The sequence below is a fragment of the Bos grunniens genome, chromosome 13 (assembly GCF_055505025.1).
Source record: "Bos grunniens cultivar Pamir isolate PY7600 chromosome 13, Bosgru_T2T1.0, whole genome shotgun sequence".
Lineage (NCBI taxonomy): Eukaryota > Metazoa > Chordata > Mammalia > Artiodactyla > Bovidae > Bos > Bos grunniens.
This window is the reverse complement of record NC_141177.1, coordinates 39692404-39716841: the sequence shown is the minus strand read 5'-3', so window position 1 is coordinate 39716841 and position 24438 is coordinate 39692404. Positions and strand designations below refer to the sequence as shown.

Genomic DNA, 24438 nt, shown 5'->3' with positions numbered 1-24438 from the left:
ACTAGGGAAGCCCAGTATCCATAGTTTTAACTCTGGAAATGATAGCCTGATTGTATCCATATTAGAATAGTCAGTACTCTCCAGTAGAATATAGTGTCTGGATAAATTCTCCTTTTCCAGATCAGACTCAGACCTGTTCCTGAAAGACAGGTTCATGGCAGTTCTCACAGTCTGAGAAGGGCTGGTTTTGCCATGTGCAACACCATAGATATTTTTATTTACTCTCTCAAATACTTAAAACTGTGCTTGACTATTTGCTCTTTGATTGTAATACATTGTTTGCTGTATGACTTTAATTGTACTTAGAAGAGAGTCTTAAAAACAGTGTACTGCCAATCAGCACCGACGTGTAAGTTTGCACACAAAAGTCAAGGGCAGCTGGGCACATAAATGCCTTCCCAGGGTCCACTGGGCAACTGTCTTAGCTTTTATTTCCCCAAAAGGTAAAAGATTTGGTTCTACCTTACCAAACTTTTTCATGTTCAAGTTTGAATATATCCTAGATATTCACTTAGAGGTAAATACCAACATCTTGACATGGAGAAAGTAATATTCTCTCATGTCATGGATTCTCCCTTTCTCAGTGTGCAGCTATCTCCAATAATTCACCTGTGGACTATAGTGTGCATAACTTTCAGTCTTTTTTAAAAAAATTTATTGGGGTATCTTCTCTTCAGTCGCTCAGTCATGTCTGACTCTTTTTGACCCCACAAACTCTAGCTCACAAGGCACCTCTATTCATGGAATTGGGGTATAGTTGATTTAAAATGTGTTAGTTTCAGGTGATCTACTGATCTCTTCAAGAAAATTAGAGATACCAGGGGAACATTTCATGCAAAGAGGAGCTCAATAAAGGACAGAAATGGTATAGACCTAAGAGAAAAAGGAGATATTAAGAAGAGGAGGTGGCAAGAATACGCAGAACTATACAAAAAAGATCTTCATGACCCAGATACCCATTATGGTGTGATCACTCACCTAGAGCCAGACATTCTGTAATGTGAAGTCAAGTGGGCCTTAGGAAGAATCATTAAGAACAAAGCTAGTGGAGGTGATGGAATTCCAGTTGAGCTATTTCAAATCCTAAAAGATGATGCTGTGAAAGTGCTGCACTCAATATGCCAGCAAATTTGGAAAACTCAAATTTTGTTGTTTGGAAAACAGCAAAGTGGCCACAGGACTGGAAAAGGTCAGTTTTCATTCCAATCTCAAAGAAAGGCAATGCCAAAGAATGTTCACACTATCGTATAATTGCACTCATCTCACATGCTAGCAAAGTAATGCTCAAAATTCTCCAAGCCAGGCTTCAGCAGTACATGAACCATAAATGTCCAGATGTTCAAGTTGGATTTAGAAAAGGCAGAAGAATCAGAGATCAAATTGCCAACATCCATTGGATCATTGAAAAAGCAAGAGAGTTCCAGAAAAACATCTATTTCTGCTTTATTGACTATGCCAAAGCCTTTGACTGTGTGGATCACAACGAACTATGGAAAATTCTTAAAGAGATGGGAATACTAGACTACCTGACCTGCCTCTTGAGAAACCTGTAAGCAGGTCAAGAAGCAAAGTTAGAACTGGACATGGAACAACAGACTGGTTCCAAATCGGGAAAGGAGTATGTCAAGGCTGTATATTGTCACCCTGCTTATTTAACTTATACATAGAGTACATCATGAGAAACACTGGGCTGGATGAAGCACAAGCTGGGATCAAGATTTCTGGGGGACATATCAACAATCTCAGATACGAAGATGATACTCCCCTTATGGCAGAAAGAGAAGAAAAACTAAAGAGCCTCTTGATGAAAGTGAAAGAGGAGAGTGAAAAAGTTGGCTTAAAGCTCAACATCCAGAAAACTAAGATCATGGCATCTAGTCCCACCACTTCATGGCAAATAGATGGGGAAACAGTGACAGACTTTATATGGGAGGGGGCCTCCAAAGTCACTGCAGATGGTGACTGCAGCCATGAAATTAAAAGACACTTGCTCCTTAGAAGAAAAGTTATGACCAACCTAGACAGCATATTAAAAGGCAGAGACATTACTTTGCCAACAAAGGTCTGTCTAGTCAAGGTTATGGTTTTTCCAGTAGTCATGTATGGATGTGAGAGTTGGACTATAAAAAAAGCTGAGCACTGAAGAACTGATGCCTTTGAACTGTGGTGTTGAAGACTCCTGAGAGTCCCTTGGACTGCAAGGAGGTCCAACCAGTCCATCCTAAAGGAAATCAGTCTTGAATATTCATTGTAAGGAATGATGCTAAAGCTGAAACTCCAATACTTTGGCCACCTGATGCAAAGAACTGACTCATTTGAAAAGACCCTGATGCTGGGAAAGATTGAAGGTGGGAGAAGAAGGGGACGACAGAGGATGAGATGTTTGAATGGCATCACCGACTCAATGGACATGAGTTTGAGTAAACTCCAGGAGTTGGTGATGCACAGGGAAGCCTGGCATGCTGTAGTCCATGGGTTCAGAAAGAGTTGGACACGACTGAGTGACTGAACTGAACTGAACTTGAACAACACAGTTTTGAAACACGTGGGGCCAAGTGGCTTTTTTTTTCCCCCCAGTAAATATGTACCACACTGGTAAGCCCAGGTTGGTTGGAGCTACAGAGGCAGAACTGAAGAGGAGACTTTAAAGTTAAATGTGGGTTTTCAACTGTGCTTGGGTTAGCACCCCTAATCCCTGCATTGTTGGAGGGTCAACTGTATATATATATATATATATATATATATATATATATATATATATATGGAGTATTTATCTCCTATCTGATCAATGACAAAAGTCTCTAGTATATTCCAGTAAACTTCTTTTTTTGCTAGAATCTCTTGTGTTTGTGGATATATTTGCATCCTCTAAGATGTTTTTACTTTAGTCAAGTTTGAACTAACATCCTTGTATTATCTAATTTTAATGAGATGATGTTAGTATTTTGCAACACAAAAATTAGTGGTTTTTTTAAAAATTAACTTTATTACTATCTTACCAGATTTTAAAGTAAAACAATACTTTGAAAGATCAGCCAACAAGGGTTTTAGCATGTAAATTGTTTCTTATTCCTGCAGGAAATGGAGTGGGCTGACCTCAGTGGTGCTGACCAGACAATTTCGACCTGGCTAATCAAAATTACATTTTTGATGAAGCCATTTATCCAAAGAAGACAAACAAATGGCAAATAGGTATTAAAAACATGGTCAGCATCATTATTCATCAGGGAAATCCAAATCAAAACTATAAGATACTGTCATACTTATCAGAATGGCTATTATTTAAAAAGACTGATAGACACAATAAGTGTTGGAGAGAAGGTGGAGAAATCAGAAGCCTTGTACACTGTTAATAGGAATGCAAATAATGCAGCTACTATGAAAAATAGTATGAATGCTCCTCAAAAAATTGAATATAGATTTGCCATATTCAGCAATCCTTGTTGTTCAGTTGCTAAGTTGTGTCCAACTCTTTGCAACGCCATGGACTGCAGCATGCCAGGCTTCCCTGTCTTTCGTTATCTCCTGGGGTTGCTCAAACTCATGTCCATTGAGATCCAACCATCTCATCCTCAGTCACCCCCTTCTCCTCTTACTGTCAGTCTTTTCCAGCCTCAAGGTCTTTTCCAATGAGTCAGTTCTTCGCATCAAGTGGCTTCAGCTTCAGCATTAGTCCTTCCAATGAATATTCAGGATTGATTTCCTTTAGGATGGACTGCTATCCTACTTCTGTGTTTAAAAAAACTTGTACTATTTTCTTCCCTTTGCAGATTTCTCTTAATAAAGAGGAAAATCACAGTTTGTCTAGCCAGAAAAGTGAGAGAAGATGAATCAAGTGAAACTTTTTTCTTTAAAGATGAATGATGGATGCTTCATGCCTTGGTAGGGACTGGGCACCTCTGCTCCTCAGGTAATCAGAATGGTGTTAGAGATGGAGGAGTAGCAGACTCAGGTCCTGATCAGAACCAGTCACTGAGTGAATTTGGGAAATCCAGAGGGGCCACCCTTTCTTAATTTATATTATGCTTCTCTCCAGGGTAGGTTATTTGGTGCATTAAGTCAGTGCTTTTCGAATTTTCAGGGGTGCCATTTCACAACAGATTAGAGTCAATGGCTTCCCTGGTGTCCCAGAAAATAAAGAGTCTGCCTGCAATGTAGGAGACACCGGTTCGATCCCAGGATAGGGAAGATCCCCTGGAGAAGGAAATGGCAACCCACTCCAGTATTCTTGACTAGAGAATTCCATGGACAGAGGAGCCTGGTGGGCTATAGTTCATGTTGCAAAGAGTCAGATATGACTGAGTGCCTAACACTTTCAGAATCAATGAAATCCAGCTGTCCTGATTGGTGGTTTAGTCACTTAATCGTGTCTAACTCTTGCAAACCCATGGACTTGTTACGTGCCAGGCTCCTCTGTTCATGGGTTTCCCAGGCAGGAATACTGGAGTGGGTTGTCATTTCCTTCTTCACAGGATCTTTCCAATCCAGGAATAGAACCCAGGTCTCTTGCATTGCAGGTGGATTCTTTATGGACTGAACTACAAGGGAAGCCTATTTATCATGTATCAGAGACCTTGATGCAAATTTGCTTGTGATGCATTTTCTCTGAAATTTCTAACATCCAAGTTGTCCTCTCCCATGTACCTCTAATCATAGAGCATCCAGAGAAATCTTGGGGATAAAAGGACCTATAGAAAGAGATTAATCTTTCATCTCAGAGGGAATTTTTGTGGTCTGAGGTGGAGATAGTCCCTTAGAGGTCAGGCTATGAATACTGAGCTGTGGGAAGAAGCATGTGGCACTTGAAAATTCTCTCTCTGTTTGGAAGACTGAACTTCACGTTTGATGCCCCAGCAGGAGAGTCATTTGGTGTATGATGTTGAAGTCTGATGCAAGGACACTGGCAGGAACTATTGCTTTATTTTGACTTGGCTTTTTCATCTGTGAACAATCAGTTCATCTTCATGGGACTAGTTAACTCATCAGGAGTTGCAAGTTATATATATATATATATATATATATATATATATATATATATATATATACATACCCAAGAGACATTTTACTACTGAGTGAAGTAACAGGGGTAATGGAGAGGTGAAAATTATAGATAATTTCAGAAGACCAGCCTGGTGGACCAGCAAACGAGTAGACAGCTAAGAAGAATAACAGTTTTGAAGAAGAAAATGTTAGCTAAGGATGAACTTAGTAGCCAAAAAAGAAATTAATAATAAGAAATTTTTAAGGTGAAAAAAAAGTGCTTTTTGTTTTTTTGTGTTTTCTTTTTTACATTTTTAGTTCTTCCTCAAATGTTGTTTGAAGTGTTTCTCCAAGTTTACTTAGGTAAATCACTAATTTATTCCATCTGAAGTTATGTCCTCATTGCACTGATAATTTTTTGCACTGGATATCTGGGTTGAAACCAGTTAATGATCTCTTACAAAGAGAATTAATTTAGAAAGGTAACTCTATATATTATGTAAATCTATACATCATGTAGATAGTGGAAGTCCAGAAATAGAGGGTTAATGATCTGATGTTCTGAGACCAGTTCATGAACTCAAAGTTTCTATCATAATTATCTTTTCCCAACATTGGTTGCGTGAAATGAGCCATGGTGGGAGTACTTCCACCATAGAAATTGGCTAAAGCTATAAATCAGGACTCCTTTTCTTCAGACTCAGTTGTTAAATATTTACCATGAAATAAAAGTCAACATTATGCTTTGTCCCCACTAGCTCTTAACTCTTTAGAGTGATGGCTTCTATTGAACAGTTCTGCTTGTGGAATTGGTCCTCTGTTCCTGATTTAAGTAGATCTTTATCTTGTTATGCTTTCCTAGGTTGTTAAGAGTGAGGTAGAAAAAGCTGTCATGAGAGCAATTGATGTTGGCTACTGCCATATTAACTCAGCATATATTTACCAAAATGAAGAAGAAATTGGGAGGGCCATCCAGATGAAGCTTGCAGATGGTACCGTGAAGAGGGGTGATTTATTCTACACTACAAAGGTGCTGTGTGCAGCTACTTGTGTATCTGTGGGAAGCTCACTCTTTGAGGAATCATTTTCCTGGCAAATTCCTCTTCTCACTGGTTTAATTCCTGTTCACTCTCAGACCTTGAACTATGAGAAGGCTGATTTGGAACAAATGGATAGCAATGTGAATTCTGTGGTCAGATTTCCTGTATTTGAATCCAAGTTCTGTCACTTACTTACCTTGGACAAACTACTTAAATTCTGTCCCTTAGTTTCCCAAGCTGTAAAATAAATAAAATAATATTTACCTTACAGGATTTTTTGAGTATTATTAATACGTCAAAAACACATGTAAAGCTTTAAAAATATTTAATGCATTTTAAATGCTTATAATACTAGCTGCTATTATTGTCATAAGGTTTAAAACTCAAAGTGGATTTATCTTTTCCAACTCTATTATACTCATATTTTGGTGTACATCTTTTTTAGCTGTAGTGTGAAAGAGAACAATTTATCAGAAAAGTTGGGTTATGGAAACTACAATCAAATTTTAGCTTTTTAATATCCCATATATTTGACTTTATGAAATTTCTTAACCAAAAAAAAAAAGTCTTTGGACCTCTTTAAATCTTAGTCTTTTTATCTCGGCCTAGTACTTTGGCCACCTCATGCGATGAGTTGACTCATTGGAAAAGACTCTGTTGCTGGGAGGGATTGGGGGCAGGAGCAGAAGGGGACAACAGAGGATGAGATAGCTGGATGGCATCACTGACTCGATGGACGTGAGTCTGAGTGAACTCCAGGAGTTGGTGACGGACAGGGAGGCCTGGCATGCTGTGATTCATGGGGTCGCAAAGAGTCGGACACAACTGAGTGACTGAACTGAATGGATATCAGATGAGATCAGATCAGATCAGTCGCTCAGTCGTACAACTCCTGTACTATGGAACGGATATAGCATTGTCAATAAACATTTGTTTCTCTTTCCTATAAAATAGGAAAAATAATACCATGGAACTCATATGAGGGTAGCATTCATGTTTATAAAAGCATTTCTAATGTATTTTTTTAAACTCTCAACCATTTTAACTCATATAATTTATATCCATTGATGCCATATCTAAAACAAAAGAACTTAATATTTGAATCGGATTGGAAAGGGAACCTGAGAGGAATTTTTCCCATCATGTTCCTTGAACTGACTACTAGAAAAAAAAGCATTTGAATTGCAGGTAATGCAGCCCAAGAGGAGGGAGATGGTGTTAGTGGTAGTGAACCCATCCTGGTCTATGAATGGATATTCTTTCCTTCCAGCTCCAGAGGTATCCCTACATCACTAACCCTCTTAACTCTCATCTTCCATCCTCTTTTCATGGGATCCTTTTGTTTCTTTATCCTTAGTAATTTTGATAGATTTTCCTTCGATTATTACACTTAAAATGAAGTGACTATAACACCCTCTACCCCCAAATTCCTAAGAGACCTAACTTTCTCTGGCAAATCTAATCATTGAATACAGCCGAGATCACAATCATTTGATGTCCTTGTTTAAAATGCAGTTTCCTTGGACTTCCCTGGTGGTCCAGTTGCTAAGACTCTGCACTAACAATGCAGGGGGTTCTGGGTTTGATCCCTGGTGGGGGAACTAGATCCCACATGCCACAACTAAGAGTTCACTTGCCACAGATAAAGATTTGGTGTGCTTTACAATATTATGTTGGTTTCTGCCATATTATTATGCTGTACACCTAAGCATACAGTGAAAGTGAAAGTGAGGTTGCTCAGTCGTGTCTGACGTTTTGTGACCCCATGGACTGTAGCCTTCCAGGTTTCTCCATCCATGGGATTTTCCAGGCAAGGGTATTGGAGTGGGTTGCCATTTCCTTCTTCAGGGTATCTTCCTGACTCAGGGATTGATACCCGGCCTCCCGCGCTGCAGGCAGACGCTTTACCCTCTGAGCCACCAGGGAAGCCCCAAGCATACAATTCTATGTCGATATCTCAAGAATAAATGAACTTAAAAAAAATTTTTTTTAATGCAATTTCCCATCCCAGTCTCCAAACATTATGATTTTATGATGTTTGAGAGAGAACTCAGGGCTATAATTTGCACAAACAAACCAAATAATTATTTTATGTTTCCAGTTTTGAGAACACCTGTGTAAGACCATATTTTAACTTCCTACACTGGTGTCTTACTTCAGTGTGAAAATAAACTATGATGATAAAGAATCCCAAGATTCACAGGATGACTTATCACTCCCCAACAATCACAAGTGGGTTTCTGGTTGTTGCTGTTTATTCACCATTATATTCATTTCTCCTGAATATTCTTAAATGATCCCACCCCACTTCTCTTTCTGCCACTGCAGCTGTGGAACACTTTTTTCCATCCAGAATTGGTCCAAACCTGCCTGGAAAGCTCGCTGAGAAAACTTCAACTGAGCTACGTGGATCTTTATCTTATTCATTTCCCAACAGCTCTGAAGGTTAGTAAGAGTTATTTTACTTTGGTTATTAATCTCATTAGGAGTGAAATAAAAAGAGGACATAGTTTATGAAAGTGGGCCGAATCATACATAATATTTTGACATTCTCTTTGTTTTTTCTTTTTTCTGCACCTGTCCCCATTCCAGCTCATTATTGCAGTCTCAAACTGAAGGATTAGTTGTTGTTCATTTGCTGAGTCATGTCCAACTCTTTGCGACCCCATGGACAGCAGCATGCCAGGCTTCCCTGTCCTTCACTATCTCCTGGAGTTTGCTCAAGCTCATGTCCACTGAGTCAGTGATGTCATCCAACTATCTCATCCTCCGTCGTCCCCTTCTCCTCTTGCCCTCAATCTTTCCCAGCATCAGGGTCTTTTCCAATGAATTGGCTTTTTGCATCTGGTGCCCAAAGTATTGGATGGGTTTACTGGTTTCAATGTCTTTGCCTTGATCTTGTGGACAAATGTCTAAATTTTCTAGGCCCTGTGCTCTTGAATTTCAACCTCGTGCCCACTGGTGTCTGGGGAAAATCTTGATGTGGAAACCAGGGAAGGCACAGAACATGTAATGAGGATGAGACTCAGGCCTGAGATGCTCACAAGTCCCTTTCTCATACGACCACCTCTAGGTAGAGAGCAGGGGCGGAAGAGTCTTATCCCACAAGGATCAGGACCAAGGAGCCCATTTGGCCATGGCACCACTCTGGGCTCTCACTATGATGGGGTCTTGGGTATCTCAAGTTGTCCTTACACAAGCAATATTTATTAAATCTTCAGGAGTTAAAAACATTTCTAGAAGTGTACTTTTTCAATGTACTACATTTCCCTCTTCCTTTCAAGAACAAGCCTAGATTGTTTCATTGGTCTCAAGGTCTAAAGGCTCCAAACAGCTTGGGTGAAGCCAGACACAGCCTGATATAACCTCCTCTTCTTTCCTGTGTTCCAGCCTGGAGAGGACCCAATCCCAGAGGACATCCATAGAAACATCACTTTTGACACAGTGGATCTCTGTACCACGTGGGAGGTGAGTGCAGCTCCAAAGAGGCCATGTCTTTGCACACTGAGAGAGAGAAGACTCACAAGGAACTGGGGAGAGGCGGACAGGGTCCAATTCTGCCTCTTGTGTACACATGGACGAGGTCATGAATGTCCCTGCACCTCAGTTTCACATTCCATCGGTGTAGATTCAGTGAGTAGTTACTGAGTGCCTGTGATGTACTTAGCCCTGGGTACTTCCATGTACTCAGGCTATACCTGTGAACAAAACTAAGATCTCTGGCCCCATAGTGAGGTAGGTTCTACTGGGCAGGGGATGGATGCAGTGATATAGTAAAGTGAAGCTGATTCAGGGAACTGAGAATGCCAGGATGGTTTGGGGGCACAGATAGACAATTAAAAACAGAATGGACATGGCACAGTGGTCCCAATGCAGGGGCCCTAGGTTCAATCTGGTCAGGGAACTAGATCCCACATGCTCCAATTAAGAGTTCACAGGAAGTATTAGTTTCTCAGTCATGTCTGACTCCTTGCAACTCCATGGACTACAGCCCTCCAGGCTCCTCTGTCCATGGAATTCTCCAGGCAAGAACACTAGAATGGATAGCCATTCCCTTCTCCAGGGGATTTATCCAATCCAGGGATCAAACCTGGGTCTCTCACATTTCGGGCAGATTTGTTACCATCTTAGCCAGTAGGGAAGCCCCAAGAATACTAGAGTAGGTTGCCATTCCTTTCTCCAGGTGAATCTTCCTGACCCAGGAATCGAACCTGGGTCTTCTGCATTGCAGGTATATTCTTTATGATCTGAGCCACCAGGGAAGCCAAGAGTTCGCATGCCATTGCCAAAGATCCCACATGCTACAACTAAGAACTGGCACAGCCAAATAAATAAATTGAATAATTTGTTTAGAAAAAGAAAAACAGAAGGGACATTGCAGTCCTCTTTGAGAAGGTGGAATTTGACCAAAGACTTTCAGGAGATGAAATTTATTAAGCGAGCATCTGGAGGAAGACTGATGTAGGCATAAGGAAAATCAAGGCAAAGATTTTAAGGTAGGAGAAAGTCTGTGTGTGCATGCTAAGTTGCTTCAGTCATATCTGACTCCATGACCCTATGGACTGTAGCCCATCAGGCTCCTCTGTCCATGGGATTCTCCAGGCAAGAATCCTGGAGTGGGTTACCATGCCCTCCTCCAGGGGATCTTCCTAACCCAGGGATCGAACCTAGTTCTCTTGCATGTCTTGCATTGGCAGGTTTACTACTTTACTACTAACACCACCTGGGAAGGCCAGGAGAAAGCTCACCATATTTAAAAAACATCAAGGAACAGGCAGGGCTGGAGCCCAATGAGTTTGATGTCAATCATAGGATAGGAGGTCAAAGAGAAAATAGGAAGCCAGTGGTCTGGGAGGCGAGCACGGCAGCTTCCTGTTTCCCAGGCTACGCCTAGCTCAAGTTCCTTTCTCCTAGCACTTGTTCTGCTAGTGTTTTACCAGATTTTTCTAGGTGATCAGCTAAAGATCATACTGGTTCTCTTAACCCGCCTGGGCTGCTTTCATCCTTTTCTTTTTCTATCTTCTTAGCCAATTAAAAAACTATTTTTAAAAATAGTTCTCATTCTCCTATTTCTCATCCTCCTCCTATTGGCCAACTCTTGTCTTATTTATTGCAATCTGCATCTTGTATTCTCCCTCACCCAGAGACACTCATGCTACCATTTAGTATGTTTCTCTAGCCAGTTACCCCTCACCACCCCTCCCACCCCAGGCCTTGGAGAAGTGTAAGGATGCAGGGCTGACCAAGTCCATTGGGGTGTCCAACTTTAACCACAAGCAGCTGGAGAAGATCCTGAACAAGCCGGGGCTCAAGTACAAGACTGTCTGCAACCAGGTAATCCCCTCATCAGTCTGCCCCCAATCTCTTCTCCCTCCTCACCAGCTTATTCTTTATTCATTTCAACAAAGTCACCAAATGGCACTTCCCTCTTTTCCACTGACCTTAGGACATCAGCTGCTCCAAGAGAACAGAATGTATTTTAAGTTACAGAAGATATTGCTAAAGATTGTGTCCATTTATTTTTATTTCTTTTATTTGTCTTTGTTCCCATGTCATTTTGCAAGAAACATCCAGGAGTCAGGTTGAAGTATAATCTACTAAGTGTTATGGTAGTCGGCCCTAGTAATTCAGAGCTAGCAAATGATTGACCTTTCGCATAAAAGGTCAGAAATATTGGAACACTCATGCATCAGAGAGAATGGGTAATTCATCTTTTAATGGCTCTTTTGAGTTCTTTGGCATGAGATAACCACTGGGATTCTTTTTTGAAGTTTTTATTTTATCTTGAAGAACAGTCAATGAACAATGCTGTGTTTGTTTCAGGTGTATAGCAAAGTGATTCAGTTACACACACATATGTATCTAGTCCATTTCAGATTCTTTTACCAATTGTTGTTGTTGTTCAGTGGCTCCATCATATCTGACTCTTTGTGACCCCAGGGACTGCAGCACATCTGACTTCCTTGTCCTTCGCTATTTCCTGGAGTTTCCTGAAACTCATGCTCATTGAGTCCATGATACCATCCAACCATCTCATCCTCTGTCACCCCCTTTTCCTCCTGCTCTCAATCTTTCCCAGCATCAAGGTCTTTTCCAATGAGTCAGTTCTTCGCATCAGGTGGCCAAAGTATTGGAGCTTCAGCTTCAGCATCAGTCCTTGCTGGTGTTTTCCCCAATTAAGTTGTTACATAGTGTTGAACAGAGTTCCCTATGCCACAGACGAATTCCTTTTTGGTCATCCATTTTAAATATAGTAGTGGGTACATGGTATGAAATCACTCCCAAATGACATGAACGTGCTTGATGCCTTTGAACTGTATACTTAAAAATGGGTGAAATGGTAAAAGTATGTAATGTAGCTTTTACTCCCATAAAAAAGTAAAAGTTAAAAAGTCTGTTTGTTAAGATAAGCTCACATTAATGAACAACACATACATTTCCTTATCTTGGAGAATAGGGAAGGAAACCATGAGTGTAAATATATTAATAACTGGCAGCACTTCTTCCTGGCAGAGGGCCTATATTTCTACATGATCTCATCTCCTTTTAGACATCTCACGTCTAAAGGCAATCCATATATTAGATATTAGTAAGGCTTAGTGTTTTCTTCCTTGTAGATAAAAATAAAAACGGAAGTCTAAAAATGTTTATTTTTGTCCTTTGGGAGATTTACCTTCACTTTGGAGATCACTGATTTGAGAAAGGAAAGAAAATTGGCTGTGAAGAGTTCTTTCTTGGGGAGGGAATGAGGGATGAATAGATAAAGCACAAGACATTTTTAAGCAGGAAAACTGTTGGGTCTTGTGCACCATGGTCACAGCTGTAGATGACGGTCATGTGCTGGCCCTTGTTGCTGGTATTTCTAAATAATTCTGACACCATGAATATAGCTCTGTGTGTTCCTTGTATATTTGGGGATGGTGATCCTGCTGACCCCACATTCCAGTACTTCTGCTTGGCAATTTACGGGTGGAATGTCACCCTTACCTCAACCAGAGCAAACTGCTAGAGTTCTGCAAGTCCAAGGACATTCTCCTCATTGCCTACGCTCCCTTGGGGTCTGACTTAAGGAAGAAATGGTAATGATCTCTATAAAGGTATTCTGATCCTAGATGCTGTGTCTTCTGGAGCCATCTCTCAACTGTCTGGGGGAAATTAAGGATAGTTAGCAGGAACGACCCATCTTTGCAAACCCTTTCCCTAGCGTACATTTTGAGGACTCAATAAAGTATTATTGAATAAAAAGTAATTATTGCATAAGTGCTAAGTCACTTCAGTCGTGTTTGATTCTTCGCAACTCTATGGACTATAGCCCAGCAGGTTCATCTGTCCGTGGGATTCTCCAGGCAAAAATACTGGAGTGGGTTGCTATTTCCTCCTCCAGGGGATCTTGCTGACCCAGAGATCAAATCTGCATCTCTTATGTCTCCTGCATTGGCAGGTGGATTCTTTACCACTAATGCCACCTAGGAAGCACAAATTATTATTAATAATTAAAATGTTCATCCAATTTAAAAGTTTCGGCTTTAAAGACTGATAAGGTTTCCAAGTCATGATTCTGACACTTAGCAGTTGAGCCATATGAGTCTCTTGAAGAGGAATATAGATGTGTACCTTTTAGCACTTGAGTGCAAAACAGAGACAGTTAGTCAAGTGCATCTTTTGAAATAGCAGATTCTTATAAAATTCTTGACTATCTGTTTCAATGGTGGTCATTGGGTCTTACTTGGAACAACAATTTTGCCTTCTTGACTTATTCCATATTTTGTTAAGTTTCTCAAAAATGTTTAAAAGATGATAAAAAAACAAACAGATCTGATTTTCCCTTCTTACCTTGCTTTCTCTTGTCTTTCTTCTTTGACTTTACCAAAAGAAGCAAAAGAGCTATTGAGACAGCCAGAGTGTCATGAGGAAGATTCCAGCAAATTAACCACCCCTAGCCTGGCAGCTGCGACCAACACACTAAACACGGCCTAGAGGAGCTACCCCATGTCCAAGGTCAGGGGCAGAAGCTGGGAGGACCCCGTGCCCAAAGGACAGCGGCCAAAAGGAGTTACCCCACGTCCGAGGTCAGGGGCAGTGGTCGAAAGTGCCAGACTGAGAGGGCACAGGAACGGCCGAGAGGAGCTACCCCATGTCCGAGATCAGGGGTGGCGACCGAGAGGAGCTACCCCTCGTCCGAGGTCAGGGGCTGCGACGAGAGGCGTTACCCCGTGTCCGAGATCAGGGGCAGCGGCCGCGAGAGGCAACCCCACGCCCAACACCAGGGGCGGTGGCCGGGAGGACCAACCCCACGTCCAAGGAGCCATGGCTGTGCGGGCGCAGGAGGGCCTAGAGGAGCTATCCCAAGTTGAAGGTCAGGAAGGGCGGTGGTGAGAAGATACCCCTCATCCAAGGTAAGGAGCAGCAGCCGTACTTTGCTGGAGCAGCTGTGAAGAGATACCCCACACTCAAGATAAGAGAAACCCAAGTAAGACAGTAGGTGTTGCAAGAGGGCATCAGAAGGCAAACACACTGAAACCATACTCACAGAAAACTAGTCAATCTAATCACACTAGGACCACAGCCTTGTCTAACTCAGTGAAACTAAGCCATAACCGTGGGGCAACCCAAGACGAGCAGGTCATGGAGGACAAATCTGACAGAATGTGGTCCACTGGAGAAGGGAATGGCAAACCACTTCAATATTCTTGCCTTGAGAACCCCATGAACAGTATGAAAAGGCAAAATGATAGGATACTGAAAGAGGAACTCCCCAGGTCAATAGGTGCCCAATATGCTACTGGAGATCAGTGGAGAAATAACTCCAGAAAGAATGAAGGGATGGAGCCAAAGCAAAAAAAATACATAGTTGTGGATGTGACTGGTGATAGAAGCAAGGTCTGATGCTGTAAAGAGCAATATTGCATAGGAACCTGGAATGTCAGGTCCATGAATCAAGGCAAATTGGAAGTGGTCAAACAAGAGATGGCAAGAGTGAAAGTCAACATTCTAGGAATCAGTGAACTCAAATGGACTGGAATGGGTGAATTTAACTCAGATGATCATTAAATCTACTACTGTGGATAGGAATCCCTCAGAAGAAATGGAGTAGCCATCATGGTCAACAAAAGAGTCCGAAATGCAGTACTTGGATGCAATCTCAAAAATGACAGAATGATCTCTGTTCGTTTCCAAGGCAAACCATTCAATATCACAGTAATCCAAGTCTATGCCCCAACCAGTAATGCTGAAGAAGCTGAAGTTGAACAGTTCTATGAAGACCTACAAGACCTTTTAGAACTAACACCCCAAAAAGATGTCCTTTTCATTGTAGGGGATTGGAATGCAAAAGTAGGAAGTCAAGAAACACCTGGAGTAACAGGCAAATTTGGCCTTGGAATACGGAATGAAGCAGGGCAAAGACTAATAGAGTTTTGCCAAGAAAATGCACTGGTCATAACAAACACCCTCTTCCAACAACACAAGAGAAGATTCTACACATGGACTTCACCAGATGGTCAACACCGAAATCAGATTGATTATATTCTTTGCAGCCAAAGACGGAGAAGCTCTTTACAGTCAAGAAAAACAAGACCAGGAGCTGACTGTGGCTCAGATCATGAACTCCTTATTGCCAAATTCAGACTTAAATTGAAGAAAGTAGGGAAAACCACTAGACCATTCAGGTATGACCTAAATCAAATCCCTTATGATTATACAGTGGAAGTGAGAAATAGATTTAAGGGCCTAGATCTGATAGATATAGTGCCTGATGAACTATGGAATGAGGTTCGTGACATTGTACAGGAGACAGGGATCAAGACCATCCCCATGGAAAAGAAATGCAAAAAAGCAAAATGGCTGTCTGGGGAGGCCTTACAAATAGCTGTGAAAAGAAGAGAAGTGAAAAGCAAAGGAGAAAAGGAAAGATATAAGCATCTGAAAGCAGAGTTCCAAAGAACAGCAAGAAGATATAAGAAAGTCTTCCTCAGCAGTCAATGCAAAGAAATAGAGGAAACAACAGAATGGGAAAGACTAGAGATCTCTTCAAGAAAATTACAGATACCAAGGGAACATTTCATGCAAAGATAGGCTCAGTAAAGGACAGAAATGGTATGGACCTAACAGAAGCAGAAGATATAAAGAAGAGATGGCAAGAATACACAGAACTGTACAAAAAAGATCTTCACGACCCAGATAATCATGATGGTGTGATCACTGACCTAGAGCCAGACATCCTGGAATGTGAAGTCAAGTGGGCCTTAGAAAGCATCACTACGAACAAAGCTAGTGGAGGTGATAGAATTCCAGTTGAGCTCTTTCAAATCCTGAAAGAGATGCTGTGAAAGTGCTTCACTCAATATGCCAGCAAGTATGGAAAACTCAGCAGTGGCCACAGGACTGGAAAAGGTCAGTTTTCATTCCAATCCCAAAGAAAGGCAATGCCAAAGAATGCTCAAACTACTGCACAATTGCACTCATCTCACACGCTAGTAAAGTAATCCTCAAAATTCTCCAAGCCAGGCTTCAGCAATATGTGAACCGTGAACTTCCTGATGTTCAAGCTGGTTTTCGAAAAGGCAGAGGAACCAGAGATCAAATTGCCAACATCTGATGGACCATGGAAAAAGCAAGAGAGTTCCAGAAAAATATCTATTTCTGCTTTATTGACTATGCCAAAGCCTTTGACTGTGTGGATCACAATAAACTGTGGAAAATTCTGAAAGAGATGGGAATACCAGACCACCTGAACTGCTTCTTGAGAAACCTATATGCAGGTCAGGAAGCAACAGTTAGAACTGGACATGGAACAACAGACTGGTTCCAAATAGGAAAAGGAGTATGTCAAGGCTGTATATTGTCACCCTGCTTATTTAACTTATATGCAGAGTACATCATGAGAAATGCTGGACTGGAAGAAACACAAGCTGGAATCAAGATTGCCAGGAGAAATATCAATCACCTCAGATATGCAGATGACACCACCCTTATGGCAGAAAGCGAAGAGGAACTAAAAAGCCTCTTGCTGAAAGTGAAAGAGGAGAGTGAAAAAGTTGGCTTAAAGCTCAACATTCAGAAAGCGAAGATCATGGCATCCGGTCCCATCACTTCATGGGAAATAGATGGGGAAACAGTGGAAACAGTGTCAGACTTTATTTTTTGGGGCTCCAAAATCACTGTAGATGGTGACTGCAGTCATGAAATTAAAAGATGCTTACTCCTTGGAAGGAAAGTTATGAGCAACCTAGATAGCATATTCAAAAGCAGAGACTTTACTTTGCCAACAAAGGTCTGTCTAGTCAAAGCTATGGTTTTTCCAGTAGTCATGTATGGATGTGAGAGTTGGACTGTGAAGAAGGCTGAGCACCGAAGAATTAATGCTTTTAAACTGTGGTGTTGGATAAGACTCCTGAGAGTCCCTTGGACTGCAAGGAGATGCAACCAGTCCATTCTGAAGGAGATCAATCCTGGGTGTTCTTTGAAAGGAATGATGCTAAAGCTGAAACTCCAGTACTTTGGCCACCTCATGCGAAGAGTTGACTCATTGGAAAAGACTCTGATGCTGGGAGGGATTGGGGGCAGGAGGAGAAGGGGACAACAGAGGATGAGATGGCTGGATGACATCACTGACTCGATGGACGTGAGTCTGAGTGAACTCCGGGAGTTGGTGATGGACAGGGAGGCCTGGCGTGCTGGGATTCATGGGGTCACAAAGAATCGGACACGACTGAGCGACTGAACTGAACTGAGCCTGATTAAACTAACCTAGGTAGAATGGATGTGCAACCTTAGAAACAGAGCATCTCTGTCTCCTTCTCAGGGTGAAAAAGGAAAATCTGGTTATCCTGCAGGATCCGGTACTCAATGCCATTGCTGAAAAGCACCGACGAACTCCAGCCCAGGTAGCCCTGTGCTACTAGCTGCAGCGGGGTGTGGTGGCTCTGGCCAAGAGCTTCAGTGAGAAGAGGATCAAGGAGAACTTCCAGTTCCTGTAGGATTGTGGGCAGCAAGAGGCTGACAAAGGCACATTGTCTGCCCTCTGGGATGGGTTGTTTGGGAGGTTCCCAATGTGTATTTGGGTAAAGCTTATCTCCCGATGTTCTCTATGGGTATATGTGTTGTATTTAACTCTCCTGTCCTCCAAACCTACAAGGCAGGAAGCATAGTGTTTGGGAAGAATAGTCTACAGAGGGTTTAAGTCAAATTTAAGTCTCAAACCTGGTTTTCACTCCACAGTATGGCCCTGAATAAATCATCTCTTGATTTCTTCAGCTGAAAAAAATGAAGGAGTTTGTTGAGATGAGATCTGGGCTCAGAAATCTCTAAGATTCCTTGGCTATCACCACAGTAACCCAAAGTCTCTGAGGGTGACCTGAATCACCAACTTCAACTCTTTGAATGGACAAATTTCTGTGACTTTTGCCGGGGATGAACCCCAGGTTCATAAAAACTACACAAGTTCCTACATAAATGTGTGTGTCTGTATCTGCATGCTGGGGGGCGTGTAGGGGTGGCAGTACTTGCCTCTGGGAAATTGAATTGGTCGTCTCATATTTCTGATAGGTTTTTGAATTCCAGTTGACCCCAGAGGATATGGAGCATCTGGATGGCCTAAATAGAAACATACGCTATTTTGACTATGGCGAGTAAGTAGCTGGTTACACTGTAGATGCTGTGGGAACAGGGTAAGAAGGGAATTCCATTTATTCTAGTCCACAAAGGGCAGGGTCCTCTGTTGCCTCTTCTTTTAGGGAAGTGGATGGAAAACCTCTTTCCTTCAAGCCCTCATACCCTTTTTGCTCCACGCCCCTCAGTCTGTTTTCTTCCTGAATTCCAGAATCGATCAACACGTTGACATCCTTTGCACGTACTTTCAGGTCTCCTCACTCTTCTTTGTCTTACTCCTTGGTCTAAAACCTGGCTACATCCTGCTCTCTGCCTGCGTCATCAGTCTCCTCCTCCCCTGGGAGAATATATATATATATATATATATATATATATATATATATATATATAACTGAAGCACTTTGCTGTACACCTGAAACTAACACAGCACTGTTAATCAACTATACTCCAATAGAATATAAAAATTAAATTGAATAAAATAAAGATACTACTATTTTCTAGGAAAAAAACAAAGGTCTGATCAGGAACCCCTTTTCTTGGCATCTGGTGGCCTGCCTTCTCACTTGGAGCAAAGGCCAAAGTCCTCAGAGTGCCTACAGAGACAGTGGGACCACCCCTCCATGTCTCTGCCTCCACGTTGGTCCTGCTGCCCGGCCCCTCCGACTCAGTGCAGCCCAATGGCCTCCGTGCTGCCCCACGTGTCAGGCCCATCTTAGGGCCTCTGCCCAAGCTGTTCTCTCTACCCAGAATGCTCTTCCTCCAGATACCCAGGTGTTCCCTCTCTCACCAATGTCAGTCTTAACTCAGATGGCACCTCCAGGACACCTTCTCTGTCATTTCATCTAAAAAGGCGGCCCAGCCCACACAACACTTCCTCCCTCTGGGTCCTGCTCTGTCTCTCTCTTGGCACATCTCCCTCATTAACATAGCACATGGTTTTCTAACCTATTTTGGGTACTTTCTGCTTATCATAGAACAGTAGGTTCCTAGGGAAGGAATTTTAAGAAACTATTCTTTCCCTTAGTAATTAGTGAATATTGGTTGAATGAATAATAAAATAATAGGGTACAGTAACAGACAGTGAAGAAGCAGGCAGTAATTTTTAGCAATTAATACCAGTCATTCTAATCAATAATAATTATCCAGTGATTTAGCACCACCTATCTCAAAAATGATGACTTTATATATACAAAGAGAGTTCACCTTCTTTGCCAAAATGGAAACCCTTGTTGAAGTGGCTTATGTTATAATCATCCTATCCATTTCTAGATCTAATACATAATTTTTCACCTAGTGAAGTCATAGGTAAATTATTTCTTAGTGCTTGGAAGAGACTGAGCAACAGTATTATTCTTGTCACTTTCCTCACCATCACCTTGAAATATTTGTTAACTTCAGATATTAAGCCAGAATGGCACTGTTTTAAGAGGAAGAACTCATTTCTGCCCTCTTGGGAGTTTATAATATCGACACAAACTATCTCCTTACACTGTAGAATAACAAACCTACAAAAATTTAATATATTGGTTTATTTTTGTGCATGTGCCCAAGTGCATGTAAGCATAGTTTTTTCTACAATGTGTTATTACACTGCAATGCAATTGCACATAGTGGTTATAAAACTGGATGGGCTTGTACTTGTCCAAAAGGAAAATTACATCAATTCTCTTGCTTCAGGTCAGTTCAGTTCATTTGCTCAGTCATGTCCGACTCTTTGTGATCCCATGGACTGCAGCATGCCAGGTCTCCCTGTCCATCACCAACTCCCAGAGTTTATTCAAACTCATGTCCATTGAGTCAGTGATGCCATCCAGCCATCTCATCCTCTGTTGGCTCCTTCTTCTCCCACCTTCAATCTTTCCCATAATCAGGGTCTTTTCAAATGTCTGTTCTTTGCATCAGGTGGCCAAAGGATTGGAGTTTTAGCTTCAACATCAGTCCTTCCAATGAACACCCAGGACTGATCTCCTTTAAGATGGACTGGTTGAATCTCCTTGAAGTCTAAGGGACTCTAAAGAGTCTTCTCCAACACCACAGTTCAAAAGAATCAATAATTCAGTGCTCAGCTTTATAGTCCAAATCTCACATCCATATATGCCTATTGGAAAAACCATAGCTTTGACTAGACAGACCTCTGTTGGCAAAGTAATGTCTCTGCTTTTTAATATGCTGTCTAGGTTGGTCATGACTTTCCTTCCAATGAGTAAGCATCTTCTAATGTCATGGCTGCCATCACCACAGGCAGTCATCTTGGAGCCCCCCAAAATAAAGTCTGACACTGTTTCCACTGTTTCCCCATCTATTTGCCACAAAGTGATGAGACCAGATGCCATGATCTTAGTTTTCTGAATGTTGAGCTTTAAGCCAACCCTTTCACTCTCTTCTTGCACTTTCATCAAGAGGCTTTTTAGTTCCTTTTCACTTTCTGCCATAAGGGTGGTGTCACCTGCATATCTGAGGTTATTGATATTTCTCCTGGCAATCTTGATTCCAGCTTGTGCTTCTTCCAGCCCAGATTTCTCATGATGTACTCTGCATATAAGTTAAATTAGCAGGGTGATAATATACAGCCTTAATGTACTCCTTTTCCTATTTGGAACCAGTCTGTTGTTCCATGTCCAGTTCTAACTGTTGCTTCCTGACCTGCATACAGATTTTTCAAGAGGCAGTTCAGGTGGTCTTGTATTCCCATCTCTTTCAGAATTTTCCACAGTTTATTGTGATCCACACAGTCAAAGGCTTTGGCATAGTCCATAAAGCAGAAATAGATGTTTTTCTGGAACTCTCGCTTTTTTGATGATCCAGTTAATTTGGGCAGTTTGATCTCTGGTTCCTCTGCCTTTTTAAATCCAGCTTGAATATCTGGAATTTCATAGTTCATGTACTGCTGAAGCCTAGCTTGGAGAATTTTGAATACCACTTTGCCAGTGTGTGAGATGAGGTGCAATTGTGCAGTAGTTTGAGCATTCTTTGTCATTGCCTTTCTTTGGGATAAGAATGAAAACTGACCTTTTCCAGTTCTGTGGCCACTGCTGAGTTTTCCAGATTTGCTGGCATATTGAGTGCAGCACTTTCACAGCATCATCTTTTAGGATTTGAAACAGCTCAACTGGAATGCCATCACCTCTACTAGCTTTGTTCATAGTGATGCTTTGTAAGGCCCACTTGACTTTGCATTCCAGGATGTCTGGCTCTAGAAGAGTGATCACACTATCATGATTATCTGGGTAGTGAAGACCTTTTTTGAATAGTTCTTCTGTGTATTCTTGCCACCTCTTCTTAATATCTTCTGCTTCTGTTAGGTCCACACCATTTCTATCCTTTATTGTGCCCATCTTTGCATGAAATGTTCCCTTGGTATCTCTAATTTTCTTGAAGAGATCTCTAGTGTTTCCCATTCTATTGTTTTCCTCTATTCTTTGCACTGATCATTGAGGAGGGCTTTCTTATCTCTCCTTGCTATTCTTTGGAACTCTGCATTCAGATGCTTATATCTTTCCTTTTCTCCTTTGCTTTTTCCTTCTCTTCTTTTCACAGCTACTTGTAAGGCCTCCTCAGACAGCCATGTTGCTTTTTCACATTTCTTTTTCTTGGGGATGGTCTTGATTCCTGTCTCCTGTACAATGTCACGAATCTGCATCCATAGTTCTTCAGGCACTCTGTCTATCAGATCCAACCCCTTGAACCTATTTTTCACTTCCACTGTATAATCGTAAGGGATTTGATTTAAGTCACACCTGAATGGTCTAGTGCTTTTTCCCTACTTTCTTCAATTTAAGTCTGAATTTGGCAATAAGGAGTTAGTTCATGATCTCTTGATTAAGCCAGTTTAAAAGAAACCTCTCTATCCAGCCCAGAAACAGGTACTTGACTAAAACTTTCCCTTTATCTCTTAGGTTTGCTCATCATCCAGATTACCCATTTCACGAGGAATATTAACAACTGTGTCTGTGGTTGCTCCAGAGTTCTTGCATTCGGGTTGATGATCGAACCACATCTCGAGGTGCCTGCTTTATTAGACATCACTTAGCCTGACCAGTTATGATACTAGAGTAGGAAATAAAAATCCCTAAACCCAGTCTTTTCCCCAAAAAGTAAATAAAGATACAATCCAAACAATGCAACATACCGCTTGTTTAGCTTTTTCATCTTTTTCTCCCTGTGTAACTGAAATTGAAATGCTGATGTTCCTGGAAGTGATTGTAGAAGATGGAGCCCTCAGAAAAAGCTAACCATAGTATATTTTCCAAATTTTCCAGGTGTGGCTTTTCACCTGTCTATAGTTCTTCTGTGTTTTTTCCTCTTCTGTTCAGTGAATTTCCCACACTGTGCAATTTTATGAGACTTTTTAAAGGGATCTAAAGCTTAATGAGAAAAAGGTTTAAGGGACTAGATCTGATAGACAGAGTGCCTGATGAACTATGGACGGAGGTTTGTGACATTGTATAGGAGACAGGGATCAAGACCATCCCCATTGAAAAGAAATGTACAAAAAGCAAAATGGCTGTCTGAGACGGCCTTACAAATAGCTGTGGAAAGAAGAGAAGCAAAAAGCAAAGGAGAAAAGGAAAGATATAAGCATCTGAAAGCAGAGTTCCAAAGAATAGCAAGGAGAGGTAAGAAAGCCTTCCTCAGCAATCAATGCAAAGAAATAGAGGAAAACGACAGAATGGGAAACACTAGAGATTTCTTCAAGAAAATAAGAGATACCAAGGGAACATTTCATGCAAAGATAGGCTCAGTAAAGGACAGAAATGGTATGGACCTAACAGAAGCACAAGATATTAAGAAGATGTGGCAAGAATACACAGAAGAACTGCACAAAAAAAGAGCTTCATGACCCAGATAATCACAATGGTGTGATCACTGACCTAGAGCCAGACATCCTGGAATGTGAAGTCAAGTGGGCCTTAGAAAGCATCACTACGAACAAAGCTAGTGGAGGTGATAGAATTCCAGTTGACCTATTTCAAATCCTGAAAGAGATGCTGTGAAAGTGCTTCACTCAATATGTCAGCAAATTTGGAAAACTCAGCAGTGGCCACAGGACTGGAAAAGGTCAGTTTTCATTCCAATCCCAAAGAAAGGCAATACCAAAGAATGCTCAAACTACCGCACAATCACACTCATCTCACACACTAGTAAAGTAATGCTCAAAATTCTCCAAGCCAGGCTTCAGCAGCACATGAACCGTGAACTTCCAGATGTTCAAGCTGGTTTTAGAAATGGCAGAGGAACCAGAGATCAAACTGCCAAAATTCACTGGATCATCAAAAAAGCAAGAGAGTTCCAGGAAAACATCTGCTTTATGGACTATGCCAAAGCCTTTGACTGTGTGGATCACAATAAACTGTGGAAAATTCTGAAAGAGATGGGAATACCAGATCACCTGACCTGCCTCTTGAGAAACCTATATGCAGGTCAGGAAGCAACAGTTAGAACTGGACATGGAACAACAGATTGGTTCCAAATAGGAAAAGGAGTATGTCAAGGCTGTATATGGTCACCCTGCTTGTTTAACTTATATGCAGAGTACATCATGAGAAATGCTGGGCTGGAAGAAGCACAAGCTGGAATCAAGATTGCCAGGAGAAATATCAATCACCTCAGATATGCAGATGACACCACCCTTATGGCAGAAAGTGAAGAGGAACTCAAAAGCCTCTTGCTGAAAGTGAAAGAGGAGAGTGAAAAAGTTGGCTTAAAGCTCAACATTCAGAAAACGAAGATCATGGCATCCAGTCCCACTACTTCATGGGAAATAGATGGGGAAACAGTGGAAACAGTGTCAGACTTTATTTTGGGGGGC

General features: G+C 41.5%; 1 pseudogene across 1 annotated transcript in view; it reads left to right on the top strand.

Moving 5' to 3' along the window:
- LOC147360782 (aldo-keto reductase family 1 member C3-like) overlaps window positions 1-22753 on the top strand; it is a 35066-nt pseudogene extending 12313 nt beyond the window's left edge. Inside the window, exons 2-10 of the transcript XR_015138727.1 lie at window positions 3771-3910; window positions 5843-6010; window positions 8349-8465; window positions 9411-9488; window positions 11232-11353; window positions 12989-13099; window positions 17824-17905; window positions 18567-18649; window positions 22526-22753. The product of XR_015138727.1 is annotated as an aldo-keto reductase family 1 member C3-like (transcript). The remainder of the gene's footprint in view (window positions 1-3770; window positions 3911-5842; window positions 6011-8348; window positions 8466-9410; window positions 9489-11231; window positions 11354-12988; window positions 13100-17823; window positions 17906-18566; window positions 18650-22525) is intronic.
- The last annotated feature ends 1685 nt before the right edge of the window (window positions 22754-24438 follow it).